This window comes from Poecilia formosa, unplaced genomic scaffold (genome assembly GCF_000485575.1).
Source record: "Poecilia formosa unplaced genomic scaffold, Poecilia_formosa-5.1.2 Scaffold64, whole genome shotgun sequence".
NCBI lineage: Eukaryota > Metazoa > Chordata > Actinopteri > Cyprinodontiformes > Poeciliidae > Poecilia > Poecilia formosa.
Window position 1 is genome coordinate 1,306,515 of NW_006800003.1, and position 24,753 is coordinate 1,331,267.

The window sequence follows — 24,753 nt, forward strand, 5'->3', positions numbered from 1 at the left end:
ATACACATTTAATCACTGCTTTCTGTTTAGTTTCACAAGGCTCCAAACAGGACTTGAATTTTTTGGTTTTTTTTCCCCCCTCCTTTCAGACCAGACTATTTTGAACATACAGTAAACATGTACACCAAAGTTGTTTACTTGGTTTTTTCGCAGCATGGTTCTTGCTCCATCCATTTCTTTGTTTTTCGCCGAGGCGCTGACAGAGAATGAGAAATGGGTTCTGTCCACGACTGCAGCGCTCCTGTGTGTTTGCCTGGGCATGTGTCTGTTAAACTGTGGTTGTCTGAGGGTTACGCAGGCGACGTCAGCTCCAGAGACACACAAACACATCATGGGCACGGTCTGATTCCTACATTAAAAACTTACTGACACATGTGGTGAAATTTCCCTTGCTTCCCCCCCCCCCAGAATGTCCCTCGGGATGTGGTCAACAGACTCTTCAGATCTCGCGTCCTATTTTACTACGTGTGACTCCTCCTAAGCATGTGTGAGAAGACTGATCACTTAAAACCTCATCCAGTAAAACATGCTATGTAGACTAACGTTTCATGCAAATGAGCACATAGTCTTCTCATTAAAAAGGGGATGTGGTTTGAAGATATGTGGAGGAATTTCAGGACATGGCATAATTTAGCTGCTGCAGTGCCTTGATATAATCTTTATAACACCATAAACAATATTTTCCCCCCATAAAATTGAAATGTCTCCCGTTGCTTCATTCAGTTTTCATTCACTGCTGTGTCTCTGAAATGCGTTGGGGATGGTTGCCATCTGCTGTTGTCCTGCACATCACCAGTATGTTAACGCTGCCTTACAATCAATATTTTTCTTTAAGCTCATATATCTCTACCAGTCTTTCATTTGTGTCGGCTAAATATGAAGACGTTGGAGATCTAGAGGAAGACGAGTCAATTTGAAATATGAAGACTTCACTTATTGCCTCAGACGTCACCCAAAGGCAGCAATCTGATGCCCTTTCTTTGGTTTTTGTTTCTTACACGTGTGCCCAATTATTTTTCAAGAAATAGCGGGAAACAGCAAATAATTCACTGAATTATCACACAAAGGATTGCTAACTTCGGACTGCTAATACATCATCGTTTATTTGCAGCTGACTGATACTGGTTACACATGTCTTGCTAGAAACTGAGAGTTTTAAGTTTTGTTTCTTTAAAAGCATCTCTCTGGAGAAATCCTCCTCCGTTTATGAGCAGGCTTAATACACAGGGCCATTGGGAGCCACTGGAAGGGCCACCCAAGAAGGAGGTCATGCATCTCTGTTACTGACTGGGAGAGCTGGACCACCATCAGTGGTCAGCAGACTGACCCAGGTCTTGATTTACAGCTGCACAGACTGGAATTTATCTGAAAACACAGCACAAATAAAAGTATGTTGGAAGGAAAGGTTCACTTTGAGGGAAATGTCAATCTGATTGTTTTTTTTTTTTTGTGTGCTTAAAATAATGGAGCGTATTGAGAAATCTATGTGTGGACGACGAGTAGGAAGATTGCTGGCTGCAAATCCCCTCTATAAAAACTTCTTAAGAAAACACAATTCAGATAGGATGATGCCCTTTTCGAACAGCATATGGCAGACGACTAGTTCTGCACACCAGAAGCTCACTAGGCTACAGTCAGGCCACACCTTATCCCCTGTCTGTTAAAGGAGACATCATCTACCCTGCCTGCTTAGCTATTTTCACTGCTGGAAGCACTTTAAGCTGGAAACCTTGCCTGATGCCAAGCTTACAGACATGGAACTCCTCCCCAGCTCCTCCGCTCTCCCAGGTGATCCACATTTGACATAAAGCATGTCAGACACTTCACACGCAAACACTATTTCCTCAGCATATATTGTTTTAACCTGGCTTTAGCGTTTGTTTGTTTGTTTGTTTGCTTGCTTAAGACGTTCCGAACAAATAAGAGTCTCAAACAATTGTTTGCTTGCATGCTAAAGCTAACGCTAACCTATTTTGAAGGTAAGCTAGTCCACATCGTGTTTGTTTTGTGGGTTCTGGCTTCTTCCCACAAGTCCAAAAACACGACTTTTAGATTAATTGGTCTCCAGGTTGTGCTTCGGCACGATTGGCTGTGTGCATAGCTGTTTGTGTTGTCCTGTGGTGGACTGGCAATCTGGTAGTCTACTTCTCACATAATGAGTGCTGGAGCTAGACACCAGGCGCCCAATGACCCTGCAAGGATAAGTGGGTCTAGACTATGGTTGCACAGTTGGATGGGTTTTGTTGTTATTTTCTGGAAATTAAGTGACTTATTGTCTCCAAAATAAAATGTTGCGCTTGACGCCAGATATCACTTTAACTTCTTGCCTTTCTGAAATGAAAATCAGTTGTAAGAACATGACCTCTCCTGCTCTTTTTTTTTTTGTGTGTGTGTTTTTATTTGAGCATTTGGAACACGTTACAAAAACAGATTCATTATTCAACTTCACGCTGATACCTCGGGCAGTTTTTGGCCATCTCTGCTCTGAACATTAACCAGAAGATATCCATCATTGTCCTGTGGAGAGTGGAGACTGCTGGGTTTGGACAGAAATCTGGAATGTTGTTGAGGGACATATTGTCTATATTAAACAAGTGTGTGGCTGGTCTGAGCTAAGCTGGTTTCCAAACTCTTTAGAAGTTTGTTGTTGTTATTGTTGTTGTTGTTGTAGCACTTTTGTGCACTTTGACATTGTTAAGGACTTGGTTGATGTGTTTCCATGATGATCAAGATCCATAAAGGCTAATTGTCTATGACGAACAACAGGAGGAGGTGACTCATCTGCCTTAAATGTGTTGTTTGATCGAAACAATCACCACCAGAAGCAGAAAATTAATCTCAGTCTCTGGAAGGTCAGCATTGTGTGTAATTCTGTTCCAGACAAAATCGAGCAGGACTTTCTTGTTGCTGGAACACGAGTCCCGTTGTGATCGGTGCCTGATTGTGAGTTTTATTATGTCAGATTTCTGAGTCCGAGGCCTCGGCAGAGAGTTGATGGTTCACATTGCTTTTTAAGGTTAACTTCAGAACTTCATTACGTGAGAACGGCAGTCTGAGCTGTCTTGTCTGGATCCCTCTTCCTTTCACAGAGATTAATTTGCACTTCTGTTGGCTGAACGTGACGCGGTCAGTATTCTAGTCGCTTGGGGATCATTTCAAAGGCCGTGCTGTGTGTGCGCCGGTTTGCACAGAGTAAGGCCTTGTGGGGAGAATCTTAAACCTGGATCAGGTAGCTCATCCAAACTTTCTGTCTTAGCGAATCTTTATATGCATATTTTGTTCATAATCATTCAAGTATAGTAACCTAATGACGGTTTGAGTGGTTTCGCCATGTGTTGGAAATATTTGGATTTAATTGAGTGGATTTTTCCTGAGTCTGGAGTGAAACAAAATATTGTGGCAGGGACACAAAGAACTTGTTAACCTGATCATATTTAGGCCTGTTGTCAAGCTGCTTTGTATTATTTCCTACTGAATGTCCCTTTGGGTATTTTGGCTGTAGTTTAACTGCAGGTTTATCTTACAATCCCTTTTTATTTCAAAAGCAGTAACAAGCTGTCTTGCCCTTTTGTGTTTCCATTTACTTTCAAAGTTGCTGGGTAATTTATAAAACCCACAAAAACTGTGATTTATGACACATTGTCGTGCTGCTTTATTCAGATTGGCTGAAGGCGTTCTTTTTTTCTTTTTTTTTGCATTGTCACCAATTTGTCACGCCTTTTTCCGCAGGGTGCTGGTGCTTAGCTGGGAAAATAAGTCATCGTGAGTGTCTTATTTTGGTTTTTAACAATAGTCTCCTAAATGCTTTGCTGTGGTGTATCCTTAGCAGTCAGTAATGACGATCTCTTTTGGACATATTATTCTCTTAATTTCGTTTTGGATTAAAATCCAGGTGTTTCTTTTGTTCCAGTAACTATTTGGTTCTTCCACTCTGACATGATCAAAAACAGCTCTCTTTCATTTTTCTTTCAATCAAACAAATCTTGTATTTCTGTCTTTTTGTTTGAACTGATTCATTTTCTTCTACAGTCAGATTAATTACATCAAATGTGATGCAAACACCTTTTTTTTGTGTGTTCTTGGTGGGATCTCATTTTCATTGTGGAACGCATGAGGAGGAAGGAGTTTAATTTCACTCTAACGTAGGGAGTGACCAATTACCTATTTCTATTTTTTCAGATTCTGATTTGTTATGAGCTTTCAGTAAGAGAACCTAATTTGGCTAAAATTTTGGAAAATAAAAAATTTTAACAGTAGCAAAAAACCGATATGGCAAGTCAATGTAATATAAAAATGGGAAACTGGAACTGGTTAAAAAAAAATGCTTTGAAGGCATCCGATGTTCCTCCAGGCTTTTTTTTTTAACTCAAATTTCTTGATTTATTTCTTCTGCTTTTATGAAATTAATTCTGATCCAAAGTATTAACTTAAGCTTACTTGAGCAGTGGTCAGGTCTCATTAGGTGCATGTTCCATAAAAGATTAAACCACACAACTCATAAATTTACTTCAATATTTCACCACTTTATTGCATCTGGACTACTTTAGATGAGCACAACTTCAAAATCTGTAACTCTCAGGCTTCTTGGACAAAGGATGGAATTGCAGATTTGATTAACTGTGTGTAAATTACATTCGTTTATAAAATGTCTTTAAAAATAGTAGATTTAGTACTTTGTCATTTTAGACGCAGTTTAAGAGTTTCCTAAATCACCCTGAATTTAAAGTTGTCTAGAGAGCTTAGAGGTAATGGTTCCTTTCTTAAACTTTCTGAATTGGCGTGCATTCAGTCAGTGGATTAAAAAAAAAACATGAATAAATAAAGATGGTCAAAATCTTGTAATATTAGTAACTCAAAGATGGAACTTGTCAGATCAAGGTGAAAACCACTGCATTAAGCATTATTCAACTTTTCTTTTTTTTTATTTTAAGACAGGGTTTTATTTACTTTTTTAGTCCCTACCTTCCCAGTACTGGAGAATGATGCGAGCTGATTCCATTCCTTTAAACCAGGGGTGGCCAAGTCCAGTCCTCGAGAGCCACCATCCTGCAAGTTTTAGAAGTATCCTTACTCCAACAGACCGGGATCAGCTCTACAGAGGCCTGATAACGAGCCAGTCATTTGATTCAGGTGTGTTGAAGCAGGGATGCATCTGAAACTTGCAGGATGGTGGCTCTCGAGGACTGGACTTGGCCACCCCTGCTTTAAACAGAAAATGATTTAGGTGGGGATTTTTGCTCTATGACGACAGGGGTTGGAAACATGTTCTTTTGGTTTTCTGATACGAGATCTTTAACCTTTCCAGCTCTGCAGACCTTTGTCTGAATACAAAGGGACCAAATTACAGTGAATGCTCTGATTTGGTTTCTGTTGTTTTTTTTTGTTTTTTTGTTTTTTTTAATCGGCTCTCCCAGGGACAGCATGCAGGAACAGGGTGGAGCAGGAATGAATGATGACGCCGTTACTGGCCTTATGGGAGGGGAAAGGCTGCCTGATCGGCCCTGTTGTAAAATCTCAACTGGATCTCTTACCGTTGGAGGCTAGATAATGTCTGTAGTGATGCCAGGAGAAAATCTGACAGATTTCAGCTGCTTCACACCTGCTGCTCCTTTTCTCTGTCTTCCTTTCTTCTGCTCTTCTCAGAGGGTATCATGTCCCTGTAGTTGGCAGACAGTGTGTGAGTAGCCCTTTCTCACAGCCATCCTCGGCTTCAGTCAGTTCCAGTTACGGGCGCTCGGGCTTTGAGGCTATGAAACTGTAAAAAGCGAAGGACAGATTAATTGTCACGGAGTGAGTAACATTAGAACTGTTTGGTTCTCCTGCTTTCCGATCACAATGATGATGCCGTTTTCTCCTCATCAAAGCCTCTTACTGCCAACACTCTGATGTCAGTTTCCCAGCAATGTGATGCGAATTTTTTTTTGTTTTTTTTTTGTTTTTGTTCTCCGTTTCATAAAACATTTGCGATCGGTAGACTAAACAAGAACACAATGGGACTGTAACACAACACATTTGTTGTTATGGAGATTGTTGTTTTTTGCTTTGGATGTTAGGAGTAAAACAGACACGACTGAGTTAGGGTCTATGGCTGTGACTAATAGGGCTCGTTCTGCGTAGCAGCACGGAATAGTTTTCATTTTTGTGGTTTTACAGTTATGATTCAGAACAAGGAGTAAACTGTGACCTTGCATCTTTAAAGATGTTTTTATTTCCCTAACCCAGCATTAAAGATGTTGATTTTTCTTTTATTTTTATGTGTCTGCGCAATATTGGGTAATATTGCTCAACACTCTGATGATGAAGAATGCAATGAAATCTTATTTTCCTTACTAGTCTTTCTTTCCCATCATCACAACACGACAACTAAGAGCAATAGGATCTAAAGTGGGAACATAAGGCAGTCAAATATTTTCCATGTGACTAAAGACATAATTGGAAGTCTGAATTATTGCGCAGCACCTTAAAATATTGCAGTCTACCACCTACTACATCAATATCAAATAGGTCCTTTTATGATTGCTATGTTGTGAGAATTGTGATTCAACATGTCCTGTGGCTTTACTTGTTGAAAACATCTTACCTGCCACTGTGGTTGAAGATTTTCCAACCAGAGTGATTCTGAAATGTCATTAAGAAGAACCACAATGACTAAATTCTGGATCATATGTTGTTGTTTTTTTTAACAGGTACACTACCTTTAAAGTTGGTGGTTTTGGAGTCCAACAGTCTTCAGTATCCTGGGAAAATTTAGAGCATTGAGTGAATAAGACTGTGTATGGTCATGTGATCATATTCATAAGTGTGATTTATGTGACAATAAACAGACTGCTTACCGCATGCCTTTACGAGATGCACAACAGGGAGACGTCACTCTAAAGGACGCCATTGGTTGAAGAGCAACAGCAAGATGGATTTATTGGTTAGCACTTTTAACCCTCTTCTCCCCCCCACTCACTTTAAAACAAGAAAGCAAACTAATGAGAATAACCCATTGCCAAGAAGTTTTTGTGTTTCTGTCATGATGATGAGGGTTTTAAGTTTTAGATCATAGTTGGATTTGAGTGTAGCACACAGCTTCAGTCTCTCAGGCTGAGGTCAAACAATGAGGGGATTTGGGACAGACACCAGCTACTCTGATCGATTTCCATTACTCTGAGATGAGGAATTTGAAATGAAAGATGGACCAAACGGGGGATTAAAATCTTAAGTGGATCTTGCTGGCTGCTTCCATTGTTTTAAAAAATATCCAGTTGTAAGGAAGAACTTAAAAAACAAAAAAGGTGAAGTGTACCTTTCCCCCACAAGAGGGCACAAATGATGCTACAGAATGGCTGGCAAGGTTTCCGGTTATCTTTACCAGCACCCTTCATGTTGCACTAGCTCAAGATGGCATTGTTTACTTGATCTTTATCACCGACTGAAACGGAAACCGTTAAGGAAACAACTACTGTATCATCAGTAGGGGGGAAAAAAGAACAGGACTCCATATGCATGTCCATGTTTTGCACATGCAGATATTAACTCAAGATATTGGTCCCTGGATTGAGGGTCACCATATTTGCCTGCCTCACCAAACAGGCTCGTAAAGCGGCATTATGAAGCAACCGTAATGCAGTCACCTGCTCTTCAGTGCTTGCTGTGAGGCACCGACACGAAAGAGCAGACGGGGTTTGATTTACGGGAACATGTGGTCCGGGCTGCTGTTTGTCCTTGCAGTTGGTGTGCTGTTACAGAGCCTTTGACTGTTGAGAGGGCCCCATATGGTGCGAAAGACGTCTAAAGTTTTCACTTGGCTTGCTTTGGAATGATGAGTAGGCTGAGTGGATGGGAATCATTTTTCCTCCTCTCCAACTAAAAACAGAGCGTTGTTTTTTTTTTAATTTTTACTTCTGAATCAGTTTTAAACATCGGTGTTTTAATTGTATGTCTTGTAAAACTGATCAGTTTTCCACTAATTTGATTGCCTTGAAGGACTTTGATTAAGAAAAAGTTGTTAAAACTCTTAATCATGCCTGTGCTAAACTATTTGCCCCATAAACCTAATTGAAACAAAAAGTTATACTGGTGCCCTGCAAGCAGACTGCTTGTGAGAACGCCACATGTCTTAGATCAGCCAGTCAGCTAGCCCATAATGTAGCAAAGTTGAATTGTCCAGTCCTCTTCCTGTGGCCGTCTGGGGCCAGACTGAGGCGAGGATACAACCCAACAAAAGAAATATTTGTCCAATCTATCCAAGCAAACTCTCCAATTGAGGACTGAACTTTCCCATCACATCAGTCTGCCTGTGTGACATGCAATGGAAAAGAGTCAAATGGCTTTCAAATGAACAGGGGAGGGAGGCTGTGCATTTACAAACAGGTCTGTAATGAACACTGATAAATTGAGCACATGCGCCAATAGACTTTAACTCTGGCAAACATTTACATGTGCAACGTATTTTGGTCTGTCTCATTAGAAAGCTGTTTTTACATGACAAATTTGGCAGAGTTTCAAAGATCCGTTTTCTTAATTGAGCATTCAAGATGAACATAATTTAATTAATATTTATGTCTAGATCTCAAATGCTTTCGTCTCACTTCCCCACATGAAAGTATTTCTAATACTTTGTCTGGTCAATGATTACCATATGCAAAGATCCAATGTATCCCCTTGTGTTGACGTTGTAAGCCTTTTCATTTAAACAGAATAGTGTTTGAAGATCTGTGGTCCTCGCAGCTCAGAAATGCTTCTCTTCTCCTGTTTACATCTCCAGGCTTCTTAGCGTCACAAAGAGTCAGGAAGTCTCGATCGGTCCATGAGGGTGCCGGGGTCTGCCGTCACGAACTTTGATTTGTGTGCGTGTTTGCAGTTTGCCAGTGCAAAGTGAAAAAGGGTTGCCAGGGTGGTGAAAGCATGTTGTTTGCTCATGTCCAGACCTGCAGAATGGATGAGGACACAGATGGGGTTTCTCTCTCGGTTGACTTTTCTTCAGGTCTAAGCCCTTGCTGTGTTTAAAGAGACATGGAAACCTCCGCTAGAATGAGCAGGCATCTTATTGAATGAGGAAAGACTTAAGGCTTTCACCCAAGACGGCATGAATAGGATGTGAGAGACGGGCAGCGCGAGTGGGTGGATGAAGTCGGTCTAAAATGGATGGCCTGTTCTGTCGCTGAGTGTTTTCTGGTTAGTGGACAGTTTTAATAAACATTAGGATTATTGTTATTATCATTATTATTATTATTTAGGGTGTAACCAAGGACGGTCGGGTAGCTGGTATCAAAAGAGACGTGTTTCAAACGGTTCAAGGACTGATGAAATTCTTCACCATACAGCTTGAAATCATTTTAATTACATGATATTCAAAGTCTTAATTGTGGACAATTCCAGGTTGTAATACCCGTTTTTTAAACCTACCATTACTTGCTAAGTCTTTCTAAGAAATAAAATGCTAACAAAAGGGTTCTTTGTAACACATGCCAACATCACATTCAGCATGCATTTGAAACTGATGTTTTGGACAGTGCATTATGTTCTCAGATAGCAGCGTGGGAATGATTTGGCAAAGGGATGAACTACCCTGTTGCAGATGCATGTCTATTGACTACGGTGGCATTTTTAAAGTTTTACATCAGCCTGTAGTCAGCAAAGTAGAGCTTTGACACTATCGGTTCTGCATCTTGTCATTCTGCGTGTGCACCGGTTTAAAACGTCACTGCATTCATTCAGGATCTCCGAATGCAGAACCAAACAAATTGCTCCAGTAGAATACACGACTACAACCCTCCTTGGCAACCTTGCATGTAAAACATTGGAAGGTCGATAAGAAAAAGCTGGGATTTCCATTCGGGGCCTTCAGAAAGCTAATGCACCATAAAACTTCAAAGCCTGGACTTCCAAATCATCTGGGTTTGTTTCTCACCATGCCCAGTACTACTTTTCTCTGGAGAACTCTTAAGAGATTTGTTAAACAGCAGCACGTTTTCAAAGGGAAACAAAGAGCAGATCAAGCACTGCGTCCAAGAATCACAGCATTTGGCTCTAAAACAGTGTGCAAACTTGTTATCACAAGTTAATAATAATATGTTGTAATAGGAATGAAGGTGGCGGAAACACGTGTTCCATGCTGCTCTGCTGATGCCTTTTGAGCACGTGGTTGTAACGCCATACAGCAAGCAGAAAAGAAGAGTGAAGTGCAAATTCTGAGCTTTCAGATTGTGTTAAAAAATAAAGCAGGTTAATGCTTTCAGAAAGCTCCTTCTTTAAAGTACCTGCTGCACATTTGGCTCTTTCAGTCATGCATGAGGTGTTAGTCGCTGGCTTGATGTCTGGCCTTGTGTCTGAGAACAATTTGCTATTTGAAACCCTGCAAGAAGTTAAATGATCCAGACAGCGCAGCTCCAAAGGTCTCCACAAGCTTCTTTTTACCACAATAAGGTGGTTAGTGGTGAAGGGGAAAATCTGGAAATGTTTTTGAGAGGATATTAACACCTTTATTTCTTTCTCTTCTGAGCTATCTTCAATTGTTATAAAAATACCAACCATAACTCAAAAGAAATTTGATTTCACAATGACTGATTGAAATTCGTCTCCGTCTCTTTAAGACGCTCCTGTTCTTTCTGACACCCCGGCTTCAGCATCACAATAACGCTTTTCCATGACGCCGTTTACCACCATTGTTAGGCGTGTTGGACTGAGACGTAGTTCATGTGATGAGCTCAGCAGTTCCACCGGGTGTTTGCTAATTGCTACTGCCACTAGTCTGGAGGAGCTGACTGAGGAAGAAGCTCAGCTGTAACGCACCAGTTCAACGCTTTGAGCTCAGTGGAAATTGCCTGCACTGTAAACAACCATCCTCCTCTTTGAAAAGAGAAGTCCTGAGCCAAAGGAGGCAGCTGTTGATGTATAGTTCAATATTTGGAAGCGTGGCCAACATGGACTGACGGCTTTATTCACTTCCTCCACTGCCATTGCTAAAACTGCAGGCACAATTATAAAGCTGCACAGAAAATTGACGTCATCATTCACAACTTCTCTTTCTGTTCACCGATTAGTCCGGTTGAAATTCTGCTGAAAAAATTCAATGGAATGGGGGAAATCCCAGGCAGAGCACTGATGGGAGATGAGAATCAAGCAGAATTGCGTAGGAAGTCAATTGCCAGGCTAGTTTAGAGTTCAATCAGGAATACTCTGAAATTTTTAATTTCAAAACTGTTTCAAAGATGTATCTGCATAATATGTTCACTGATAAATCCTGAAAATATTAATGCGGAGTTTGCTTTATTGTGTTTCATTTAGAATTTATAGTAAATTAAGTTTTATTTGCCTGACTGAGCTAAAGAAAATTAATTTAAATAAAGGTTATTCCACCAGGAATTATACTTTCCCCGACTTTCTGAAAGTATTTCCATTTCCGGTATTTCTTAGAAGACCACTATAGCAGCACTGACATATTCGATTGCTTGCAGATTGCTTGTCTGCCGCTCACTCAAGGTTTTCCCCCTGCTGTGACGAGCAATAGCACATGTGAATACAGATGTACGAATACAATTTTTTTTTTTTTTTTTTCTTGTTTAAGATGGTGCTACCCGAAAAGTACATTGAACAGCGGAGGTGACAGAGGCTAGACATATGTTGGACCGAGTGGAACAGAGCTTTGATTCAGAAGCCCAGAAGGGCCACATTAACATCAGGTTAAACCAACATTGGGAATGGGAGTGTGCCAAGATCATTACAGCGAGAGCGCGAGTGCTCGGCAGGGTCAAGTTACGCACTATCAGCTTTACCCTGAAACATGTCTGTCAGAGGCAGAGAGGGGAGTGAGGAGGAGGAGGAGGAGGAGGAGGAGAAAAACGAAGAAAAGATTGATGAGTGACAGGTTTTGACACACGTGCTTTGCTCAATAGCCCCAATTCAGGTCAGCTCTGTTGGCCGCTTTTGGGTTGCTGTGTAGTCAAATGATTTGCTAAATGTTGTGATACTTCATTGTTTTTAATTGGAATTTCATGGGACTGATCAAAGCATGTTGCCATGAAGTGAAGGATAACATTTGTATTTTTAATATTTTTTTTATTTTATTTTTTTTTACATTTTTCACAAATGGAAATCTGAAGTGAAATGTAATTGTATTTAACTCTGTCGTTCTTTCGTTCAAGTACACCCAGCTTCCCCTTCCATATTAAAGAAAAGCATCCTCACAGCATGATGCTGCCACCATCGTGTTTCACTGTGGGGCTGCGTGTAGAATGATGTACTGGCTTCTTGCAGAACACATGGCATGTTGCTTGTAGGCCATAAAGATTAACTTTGCCCTTATCTGACCAGACCACCTTGTTCCTTGTATTTGATGTTTCTCCTATCGCTTGTGGCAAACAGGATTTTTAATTGCTTGACTTTGCCAAGTTTTTTTTTTTTTTCTTCTTTTTTTTTTTATAACTTAACCCTGCTTTAAACTTACTCCATAACTTTACCTCTGATCTTTCTGCTGTCCTCTTTGGTCTTTATGATGATGTTTGTTCATTAATGCTCTGCAACAAACCTCCAAGGTCTTCATAGAACAGCTGTATTTGTACTAAAAATAAATTGCACACAGATGAGTTCTATTTGCTAATTAGGCTGACTTCTGAAAGTAATTTATAGAACTGGAGTTTTTTTTTGTATCAGCAAAGAGGGGTGACTACAAATGGATCACACTTTTGTCTGATTTCTTTTTTTTTTTTTAAACAAAAAAAAATCGTGCATCTATTTCCTTCCACTTCAACATAAAATTGAAGTGATTAAAAACATCAATTGTTATAGTGGTAACATGATAAAATTGGGAAAAGCTCAAGAAGTACGAGGACTTCTAAGAGGAGCTGCATGCAGAATTCAGACAGCTAATGAATGGATGACAGATCTTGTCAGTAATTTGTTGTGCTGCTCTGTATTTAACATTGTGGTGTCTTTGGCCAGAGCGTGACATCATGCAGGGAGCAGAAAGCAAGCAGTGCCCGGGTCGGGTCAGACCCCAGTGAGGCCCACACAGCGGAATCATTCCAGTCAGCAGGAGAAACTTTGACTGTTGGGAGTCACAAAAACACGGGTGGAGCAGGAACCTCCTCTCTTTTCCGTCCTCCGCTTCCACCAGCTGGCTAACAGATGGAAAGACCTGTAGGCCAAGAAAGCAAACGGGACGATGGAAATGAGGGTGGAAAATCTCACTCAGAGATTTGTTAAATGATAAGAAAATTTGGCAGATGTTCCAGTGCGGCGTTGCGGTGCAGTTGCATAGTTTTCCTCACACTGTGTGACAAGTGTGTTTGTGTGGGCAGGGATGACATTTAGCAACAGCCGCCGCCTGTGTTATGCAATGTTAGCGTTTGGAGTGCTTGTTAATTAGGCTCGGAAAATAGAGGATGTCACAGAGTGCGGGGGAAGGTGATGAGAATGTCAGAGCATCGGGGAGAGTGTGGGCAGATACAAAACATGCGGGGCCGGTGCTGTCCTGAATGCCTGCATGTTTTTGCGCTTGCCGTGGGTGCGCAGCAGAGTTATTTTTGTTCGTTTGTATCTTTTAACAGGTGAAGAGGTTGTTGGATCAGTATTAACTTGTCCCTCTACATTCACACACACACACACAAATGCGTTGCTTGCTAATCTTTTAGCCAATGTGAGTTGGTCGACGTGCATTTTGAGCAAAATTCAGAAATGCTGAGCTGTATAGCCAGGTGGCACTGAGGAACATATCAATTTAATTGCAGTTGCTTTTTACAGATTGAATCTTTTTCAATATCTGGAGAGCTCTTTTAAAGCTGCCATAGGCGCATTGTGAAAACCGAAGAGGCAGTGGTGACCAGTAAATCATAATTAATCTGTTTTTGCACCTCTTCTAAATGTACAAGTCAGAAACGTTAGGAACAGCTGAAGAAACATTGTCTCACTTGTCTCAACAAAGCTGTGCTAAATGACTGTTTTCATCTGCCCTACTTTTCTGTTTAAATAAACCAGCTGCTGCTGATTAAGACCTCTGCCACATTTCTGGCATGTTTGTTTTTGTTTCATGTAAATCTCTTGTATCACTTTTTTTTTTTTTTCTTTTTCTACCTGCCATCCGACCGTGCATGATGGCGCTTATCCTGTTCCCCTCATGCGGGGTTTATCAGAAGTCCAACCATGCAAGTTGAGATTCAGCATCACTTTTAAGGTTGTAACAAGACATGTTTTTATTTTAGTTTTTGACTGTTGGGATTTGATACAATAACCTGGAATCACAGGCCATTTTGCATATTTATTTGTGGGATGAAGAATTCAGATTGTTCTGTAGACGTTTCAGCTCTTAAATTCCTACCTGCTTTTGCAACTTCACAGTAGTGGGTGTAGCTCACTAGTAGAGTTATTAATGAGAACAACATAGTACTCTTGTTCATACATATATATATATATATAAAATAGCATGTGATTGAAAACACAACAGGCTTCATATATAAATCATTGGGAGGCTAATATTTTTCAAGCTACACCCTGAAAACAGATTTCCCAGATAGATGAATCACCAACTATCACAGAAACACATTTGTCTGAGTTTTGAAATAATAGAACATTTCTGACATACTAAAGACGCGTAAATTGGAAAAATACTTCACGCATAGTGTGTAATTTTTGCTTTGGTGTAAATGTGGAGCAATTTTGAAACTGGTTCTGCCAACAACTTGTCTCCCTCATTCAAACATAACTGATCTTGTTGTCGAGCCTTCAATGAAATCCAGCTGTCCAGCACAATATCATGCAAAACAAGGACTCAAATAACATCATATAAATAAAACTCAACATGATGGCAACTAATCATCTTAGAAGAATATGTTGCATCCAGGAAACCGCAGTCTTGTAACCTATAATAAAATATCACCACAATTTTGGCACGGCCAACATTATTTTCTCACTGGCTTGGAATAATGACACTCTGTCATAGTTTGTACACAATATCTGAGATCTGATATGCAGTATGAGCATTTCGAACAACTTGATTGATGAATCCCAAAATTTGCATTGATTTAAAATGACTGAAGTTGTTTGGTTTCACGTATAGCTTAGATTAAAGTGTACAAATTTTTCTGAAATTGTAGAGGCATGTATTTATTTTTGTGTGTCATTGATGAAAGTGTTGGAAATATTTCCCTCAAGTTACTGTAGTTTTTGCTACGTTTTCTTTTTTAACCCATTTCATTTCTTCCAATCTTGCATTATTTACATTGGCAATCTAGATAATTAATTTAGATTTATTTCATCACCTGAATGTAAGTTTGTTCATTGTCTATCTCTGCCTCTTAAGAAAAGCCCAGATTTCCTTGTTTCTTCCATGTTCTGCGCCTCCTACCTTGCTGCATTTTGCTCGGTGGAGCTGACCTGAGAAAGTTGAGATTAAGTGAATCCCAGCTCCTTATCAGTACTGATTCTGAGACGTTTGACATCTTAAACCTTTCTTCAGGGTTTTCTTGTTTTCATAAGTCATCCTACTGAGGAACAAAACTATTTTTTTTCTGCACTTCTGCTACTGCTGTCGTCTGCGTTTTGGAAAGTTGTCCAAAACTCTAGACGTCTCCTTCCCAATCTAAAATACCTTTTTTTTTTTTTTTTTTTTTTAATGGGATTGAATGTAACTCTAGGTCTGAAGAGTCGGACCTTTAAATGTCTTTTCTTTTTTTTTTTTAACTGCTGTCTGGTCTACCTAAACTTTGAAAAAAGTGCCAAAACATTTTCGTTGATGTTTTTAATATCTCATTAAAAGACCAGAAGCGTTCAGGTGTGCATGTTTTAGCTCTTTGTAAAGTGGGGACGTAAAACTGGAAGGCATCCTGTTGGGCAGACCGACCTGATGATGTGAAGCGTGTACACGCTTTCGCTGAATGTCTTATTTGTTTCTCAGTTCGTGTATCAGACACCCAAAAACAGACTGTGCACACAGTTGGATTTATGTCTGTCTGAATATTTGGGTTTAAGCTACCCCAAGTGAATGTGCTAAGTTTAACTGTTATTTATCCCTAGGGAGTACATATAAACACATATTCACCTACAAAAATGGTCCCTGTTGCTTGCAGTGCATGTGTGGCTGGAGGAAAAACAGGACACGCATTGTTTATTAAAGGTAAGAGTTACAGTTGTTGGGTGTTGAGTGTTTTACAGATTGTGTCTGCCTTGGATGATCTGTTGAGACAGTGGTTAGAAATGGTGGCTAGCCTGACTTTTGAAGAAAAGTTGTAGCGCTAAATTATGCAAATCTTATATGGTGGAGCGTACCACCGTGAGAGCTTGTGATCAAATACCATTTGTTGGATCTAATGTTTAAAGATTTTTGATGGCTAAATTATCCCTATACAGTATTTACACATCAAAGCAACATTCATTCATAGTATGCCAACAATACATTTGGCAAGCTTGTCGATTTTATCAGCAGGTTTTTCATTAACAAAGGAGCTACTGCCAGATGGGTTTTTATGTTTATGGAATTAATTCCAGTGAACGAAAAGCAGAAGGATATTGCCACTGTTGACAAAAGGATTTGCTGCTGTCATCTTGAATCACAAAGTTTTATTATCATTGTAAACTTAGTTTTTTTGTGTGTGTGTGTGCATGTTTTACAATATCAAACAGCCCGAGACTGAATAGATATTAGAACTACACAGTCCCAAAGATACTTTTGTGAAATTTAGCAGAAGTTCTTGTACTATAATTAAATAGAGAATAGTTGAAAACATGCGGTGGACATGAAAGTAAAACTGCAAATGGCAATCTGTAAATGGGTGCTGAAGTCATTTTGGTAATCTGTTCATCACTGGGTTTTATTTGCTAATATTGCTTTGTTGCATGTTTTGGACAGAATTTGGATGCTTCTTCTGGCACAAAACGATTCCTAAAAATCTGTGTGTAAAAATAATACAGATATAATTTTAAAATATATTTTGACAAAGAAACAATCAGTTTTTGGTGATGCTGTGTTGAGCACAGTAGATTTTTTTATTTATTTATTTTTTTTATTTGAAATGGCACTTTTTATTGTATCGATAATGAAAGTTTACCTGTCTTGACAATAACTGCTTAGTCAATAAAATGAGTTCTCAAAAACTGGTGGCCGGCTGCATCACCGAAAATTAACAAATGTAATAAAATCCTCAACGTTATGGGACAAAGTTATTTATAAATACAACCCCCAGCAAAATATGAAGTATTTATGAGATGGAATATTCCTAATAAACTTTAGATGAGATACTAAGTTTTTTGCGGGTCTCCTTTCAAAGGTTATCTGAAACAAATAGACTACGTCCAGTTTTAGTTGAATTTCAACTAAATAATAAATGGTACTCTGGGTACAAAAAAAGAAAAATAATCAAACATTGAATATCATTAATATAATGTTTGATACAACAGACAGGTAGTAGAGAAATGCCTTTTTATAACTGAATGAATAAGAGACGTCTGCCATAAGATCAATATATTTTCCTTCAACATTTCAAGACAGCGATGCTCTTAAATGGTTCCTACAGATTTGGCCTGTCTGGTCTTTTCTCCTAGCTGTACTAATCAGGGATCCTTCTGTGTGCTTGTCTGGCTTTTTCACAGCCAGCCTGGAAAGTCTGCTAATTTATGAGTCATTTCCTAAGGAAAACACAAGTCCTCAGTGAGTCCTGATATAAGGACACCACTGGGTGGGGCAAATAATGTGCAAAGTTTGATTGCTAGGAGGATGGAGGGTGTTAAACATTGGGTGGTAGAAAAAGGAAATGGGTGCTGCCTAACTAAAGAAGAGTACAATGTGGAAAAAAAAAACAAAAACAGTTTTGGCTTCAAAAGCGGACGCATTAGTGTTTAAAAAAAAAAAAAACGTCCGACAGAAGAAGAAAGCTTGAGGCAGGAAAAAAAGAATAAAAGCTAAAGCCATCGTAAAGCACAGTTGAGGTAATCACACTCTTGATTTGCAATAAATGAAACGGGCAAAAATAAAACCTATTAATATTCATCTTTATGGCTCGTTGGCTTGTCATCCAAATGGACCATGGATGGCTACACCAAATTTAATCAAATCTACTCCAGAGTTTGAGATATTCTTGTCTGAATCCCAAGTTTAATCCTGGGCCAAACTGTGAGTGGAGCTTTGATTGCCTTTCAACTATGGTTGTAGTGAGATGGAAAAGCCATTAAACCTAGAAATATCCCTACAGTTCAAATTATTAATAGCCATGCAGAGGGATCTGAGAAATGACTCTGATCTCCATCCACCTGTTGAAGATAAAACGGGCCTGTTACGAGAGGACACTATGACCTGGTATTACAACAAATGGGCTTTTTAAAGTCCTGTAAACATTTTCTTTGCACTGTAAATGAAGGATAAAGCAGAACAAGTCTTATGAGATGTTAAATCTTCTTAATGGAACTGTCATTCACTGGTAAAAGTTAGTTTAATTCAAAACATATGTACTTGCTATTGTGTGAGTTGGCTGAAAAATAACAGACGAGCAAAAAACATTCACCTTCATGCTTAAGAGTTAATTACTATGTCTCAAGATTAGACACCTGTCCTGCTTTCTCACAGCTTTCAAGGGTCACAATAAAACTTAAGATGGACTTGGACTTGTCCAAATCTTTCTTTCTTCAATGTCTGTCTTCTAAGGCAAACAGTCATCCAGCCTTTTTGCATCCAAAGGTCACATAAATAAACATTTCCAAGCACAGATGCCAACTTTATTTCTCTGTTTCCCAGGAATTATGCACGGTATATTTGAGGCAGAGACACATTAACGGTCATGGGCAAAAGAGTCCATATTTCACCATCTTTTATATTGGTTTGTTAATGTGGTGGTGTTGGTTCCAACTAACTACAGGAACTGCCTGTAATGATTCCCTGGGTTGTGGTGAATTAGCGGTAGGGTTTTTCGTCATTTTGTTTGGGGAAGCATTTAAGCTCCATCATCACAGTGGAGCAGTTTTAAAGTTGATGCTTGTTTACGGAGTGGGGCAATTTTGAACTATAACCTAAAATTTTAAATATTTTTGGGACAATATTGTTTTAATCATTTCTGATCATTAAGATTTATTTTTGCTCCATTCAGTATTGTTAGTGTATTGGTTTCAATTTTTATTTTAGTGTTGATCTTCAGCTTTTGATTTAGTAGATCCATTTGTGTTTGTTTTCCTGCAGCTCCTCAGTTTAGTTCTTTGTCTAGCTGTACTGCATTTCAAAGATTTTTTTCTTTTTCTCACCCGGTTCTCATGTCACTCAATCACCTCCCCGGTAGTCAAAGCCAGCCGGTTTCTTTACCTCCTCATCTGTTTCTTCCAAGCCCCCGTTTCACTCTGTGCATTTATTGCTCATTTCTGATGCTCACCAGCTCCTTTCATGCAATTTTTCTTTGTCCTTTTCTAAGTCCCTCCACAAATGTTCACATGCAATTGGGGGCTGCTCTTCTCGTGTCTGCTTTTGGGTCAGACTGCTCAACAAAACATGACAAATTTATGTTGATATAAATGGAAAAATATTTGCAAACGGAGCATATCCTCAAAAAACAAGTTAAAAACACAACAAAGTTCTAAAGACAGCCTTGCTTAAAAGTTTATACTTGCAATATCCTCTCTTTATATGGCAGCTTGTAACTGCTGACCTAATGATTTTTATTACAGTTTCCTTTTCAGCAGCCACTTATTTGTATTTCATGCATCAGTCAGACGGCTATGGGTCAACCAGTTCAAAGTCAAAACATCCCAGTTCTGGGGACTGGCTGTTGATGTGACAGCAGATCAAGGTTTGCCAAAACGCTCATAAGTACAGACTGGGCATGGCCGGGTACAAGACTTTTACTTTATGACATTTAATAAAAGCACCACCGCATTACTGTATTGCTGTATTTAAAAATATATATAATAAAATTTAATATTGTCTCATTTCTTTTAATTAAAAAAATATCATTCATGTCTTTAATGTTGTCTACAACCTTATTGGGTTTTCCAAAAATTCAAGCAGAATTTAAGTAGTTTAAAGTTGAGCATTGAGCTTGAACGTTATCCCTTTTTTCAATTCTAATTTAAAAAAGTGAAAGTACAACAAACTGCGATAAGCAGTGCTAATTAGGTCATTGATGAGGTGCTTAACAGTCGAGATGTGTTATTAGCTACAGTTTTTAAAATATATGAGGAGTTATGAGTGGCCTTGATTTACATTTGGTAACTTTAGAGCTGTTTTTTTTTTTTTTTTTTTTTTTTTCAAATAAACATCAAAATCTGTCTTTTACTGAAACGATAGTAGGCTTTTATTCAGCTGACTAGCAGTGCACAGCAACAAGAAATCTAAAAAATCTCCACTATCCTTTGGCTTTACATTAAGAGGACTTTCAGCTGTAGAGCTGAAAAGAACTGAAAATGTATGTTTTCAGTTTTGAAACTACATTTATAACCTTGTTATATGTTGGCACCAGTAGCCAACAGTTGCTTAATATGTATCTATTGCCTATTTTCTACCAGTGAAAATAGGCAATGCCAGTAACTTTATAAAGATGCTGGCATGTTGCTAATATTTGTATGATTAGTGATTGGTAATAAAGAGTTTGTATAAATCTGTCATATTTAAGTAGTTGCGTTTAAACAGTACTACTAGAAATGTCTTTGACTATAGTATTGATCTATTAATCTCAACCACTCGTCCAATTAAAGGGCTAATCTACTAAAATGACTCGCACAGACGGTTCCTTTTGTAAGTCCTGTCATGAGCATATTTATATAGCAGAAACCCATCCACAGTTACACATAAGTTTTGGTGGTAGTGGTCTGCAATGCATAAAATTTATCTCTTCTATCATGAGTAAATACGGAGCTCGAGTGGATCTGACAGGCAGTGAATCCAGATGTTTCTGCAAGGCTTATTAAACAGTGAGCACATTGTCGAAGAAGCAGTAAATTCTTAAATGGGGAAGAAAAGGGAAGATGAATTTTTCAGATGGCAGCAGAGTGGTTTTTAGTTAAACACTGCATTTCTGAGAAGCCCTCCTATCGCAGCACTTTGTTCTTTAGTCACAGCTCTGCTTTAAACCTGGAACAACAGGTGTTTTTCATTGACATAATTCTTAACACGGTCTTTTAGTTTACAACCTGCCTGCTACTGTCTTCCTGCTGGGAATTATTGCCTGGGATTTGCGGTTTTCTAATCTCACCTCCACACACCGGCCAACTTCGACTGCTTTCATACTCATTTGACATGGCAAAAGCTATGCATCAGTTTGCATGGCACAGGACAATAAAGTTAAGCAGTAGAACTTATCCCATATGCGCCAATGCTGCTTTCCTGACCCTGAAATAAAAGACGATGCCTAAAATGGACTTGTATTCATGTAGAATTGTCTTCAGGCCCGTTTGCGGATTTACAGCAAAGTGATGTCTCCGGAGCAAAGTCTGAATTTTCTGTTTAAAATATTTCATTTGGCACGTCAGAAATTAACTGATTAGAGGTACAAAAGTTGTGTATATTAGGAGTCAGGCAGCCAGCTTGGAGGAAAACATGCAGACGAGGGATCATTGAGTTTATCATCTAGGAACCTTTCATCACAGGTGTTTGCTGCAATGGCACTTGACATCTTCTCAACTCCCCAACAAGTCAAAGGCCAAGTCTTTTTTTTTTTTTTTCCCATTTAGTTAATCCTTTCATAATTAGTGCTGCTCTCTATAAAGAGTTTTTTGAATTTGAAAGAGTTGCTCAAAGAAATTGAACAGTACTAAGAGCAATTTGAAAACCAATCTTTAGATCAAGCACAGAGCAACGGTATCCTTCTTGGGGATTTATGTCTCAACTAGTATGTTTTTGTACTGTAGTGTCAAACATCAGTCGGCTGGCCAAATTTGACTTTTAACTTCTTTTTTTTGGTTAAGTACAAAATATCTTTGCTCGTTTAAGTTGGACAGAACAATGTTAAGAATTAATGTTGAGATTAATCTGATAATATTATGAATTATCAACCTTTTCTGTCTTCCTATTTTCGCTGCATGTCATGAAGACGCTTTCATTACTCTGTACGAGTTGTCCGGGGCAACTCCGTGCAGGTCTGTTGTGTGCACATTTGCAGCAACAAGACTTGTGCCATGTGGCTGACTTTAAATTTTTACTGTCCCTTAAAGTGAGAATCCACGACCTTATATTCATCTTTCAGCTTGTTGTTCCCCGTGGACACGACTGTAGACCATCTTATTTGGTATGGAATACAAACTGACAGCTTTTGTTATGTGTTGCATTACCACGTGTATTAGGTTCTCTATATTCCACAATCCACACAATGTCTTAACTTTGCATTATTTCTTTAACGCAAGAAGCTGAATGATTTAAATAGCCAGCTTAGGCCATTAAATGTCTTCAGCTGAACATTAACAAAGCGGTCTGCATGGGTTTTTTCAAAAAATGGGCAAACCATAAAACATTCCTCTCTTTTTAAAAATGGTGAAAAATTATAACGTGTGCCCACTTTTTCCCAAATGGAAAAAGTCAAATTATAAAAAAAAACAAACTGCTAATGTGTTTGAATTCAGTCGTCAAAAACTTTCTTTGGCACTAAAAGTTTTTGATAAGAAACACTAAATGTTTTGTTGTTGCTGTGGAGCCTCCAAGAGAGCTGTATTGCAACCCGACAGCAAGTCTGAAATGTTGTCTTCATTCTATTTTTGATTATGTTTTAAACCTGTTTTTTCTTCCTTGCTGTGTCTTTTTTTTACTTTACGATCCATAAAGTCTGCACCACTTTGCAGGTTGAGAAACGATGGAACTCAACTTCAGGTGTAATTGGGTACGTTTACATATGTGGCGTTCAAGTATGATGTTTTTCTTAAGCAAATAAATAAATGCAAATACAAATTCTGGTAAATTTGTTTGAAACGCTCAAACCTGTGAGTAATTCTCAAACATTTAAAAAATTTAATATTGTAATTATAGATATATTTTAACATTATGAGACGTATTCAACGACAACATCTTGCATGTCATTCCACTTATGTTTCATTGAATTGTTGGAAGTGGTGGTCTTTGTTCGTAAGCTGTGATTTCATCTTCTACCATTAAATTGCCAAAATTCTGTTTAGCATTGCTACAGATTTTTAGAAACTACGAAAGAAATAAAAAAAAAACAAAAATCAAAAATAATTTCTGATTGGATTTTGAGTTGATTTTGAGTTTGGCAACATGTGTTCACTGCTCGGAAACTTTGTTATTGAAATAATCTCATTGTTTGATGAAATCATTGATGATGGATAGCTAAAGGTGTTCCACCTCTGAGTGAATGACATAATTTACAACCAGAGTCATTAGTTTTAAAGTCGCAGCCTAAACGCGCGTTGCGCATTGATGGATTATAACTTGAAGTTGGACATGTTTAAGTTCAGTTGCTAATGTGCAATGATGTCACACAGAACAGCATGGTTCCGTGTAAATCTCTAATGTGGTGAGAACAGGATCTTTGGAGTTTGATTAATGATGTGCAGGAGAAACGAGTAGCAGATGGGATGCTGATTCCTTGTTTTTGGTGAGCTGTTAAACTCGCCAGCTGTAAAGTCTGTGCCTATCATAACGTGTGGAGGCTGTGTCTGTCATTAGAAGAGCCTTGTTGGGGGGAGACGAGGGGGAGAATGGACTGCTATCACTTCTGACTGTCTGGAGGAGACAAACAAGCCACCAGACACGTACATGGACTCATCTCCAGAGACCTCAGGGTGAACTGCACTGTGGGCAAAAAATATGTTTGTGATTTTTCAAGAGAACTCTGTCAACGCCAGAGCAATTTCATGTCTAATTTTTTAAACTGAGGAGAAATGTTTGGAAAGACGCTCCGCACCAAATAGCGTGGAATCAAAACTCGTTTTAATGCATGGAACATGCCATGTGGCCTCATCCTTAATCCATCGTCTGCAGACAACGGATTGTCCTAATAATGGGACTTTTTAGTCGTGTTTTTCTTGTCTTTTTAAGAGTAACTGATGTGAATCTATCCATCGGTGTGTGTTGTATGTCAGCACAGGCGTCCTGATAATGGCATTAGGAGTCATTCTTTGTTTTCCCAGATGGAAACCAGATTCAGCTCTCAAGCTAATTTGAAACACCATCAAAGTGACTTAAAGATGCCTCTTTAGGCTCATTTGGAACCTGAAGAAAGGTTAATCATTTGACCTTTGGGATATGTTGGTGCGGAAACCAACTCACTGTAGTTGTTGTAGTAGCGTGACAAAAGAATGGCAGCGGGTAAGATCCGACTACAACACTCGTGCTTTCATTTTCCATGGCTTCTGAACCAAAACTGTTTTGAGAGAAAAGGCCTAGAACATTTTATTATGGATCAAAGGCCAAATGCATGTCGTCTGATCATGTCAGTTTGGTTAAAAAGAAGTCTGACATTTTTCTTCTTGAGATTATTGAGATGTTTTTTGCTGTCCCAGCAGTGAATTGCATGTATTGTCAAGGCAGGCAGGCCCTGCTTTTATTGGTCCAATGGAAAAATTAACATGTGGAAATATGCAGGGGGTCAGTAACTGTTTGACGTGATGTATGTAGAGCAAAACCGTTTAACACCATTCCAATGTTGTGCAGTGTTAGTTTGGTTTCCATCACTTTTGTACTGAAACGTGGCATTTGTCTTCTCTACCCAAACATGCAATTTAATTAATTTGATCAAGATCAAACTTAATTCTCCCTTTCTTAAGAAATGGCCATTGGTCTTGCTACATCAGATCTAAAAAAAAAGAAAAAAAAAAAAGAAATGTAGCTAAGATAATTGTGCTTCACTACAA

At 38.8% G+C, this 24,753-nt stretch overlaps 1 protein-coding gene across 6 annotated transcripts in view; it reads left to right on the forward strand.

Moving 5' to 3' along the window:
* The first annotated feature begins 1,562 nt into the window (after nt 1-1,562).
* sulf1 (sulfatase 1) overlaps nt 1,563-24,753 on the forward strand; it is an 81,324-nt gene continuing 58,133 nt past the window's right edge. For 3 of the 6 annotated variants that reach the window (XM_007554575.2, XM_007554574.2, XM_007554577.2), the window contains exon 1: nt 1,566-1,788. The gene's annotated coding sequence lies outside the window, so the exon portion shown is untranslated. Of the gene's footprint in view, nt 1,789-1,882; nt 1,980-24,753 lie in introns of those variants that run through there. The other 3 variants (XM_016672675.1, XM_007554578.2, XM_007554576.2) reach the window with 2 other exon arrangements.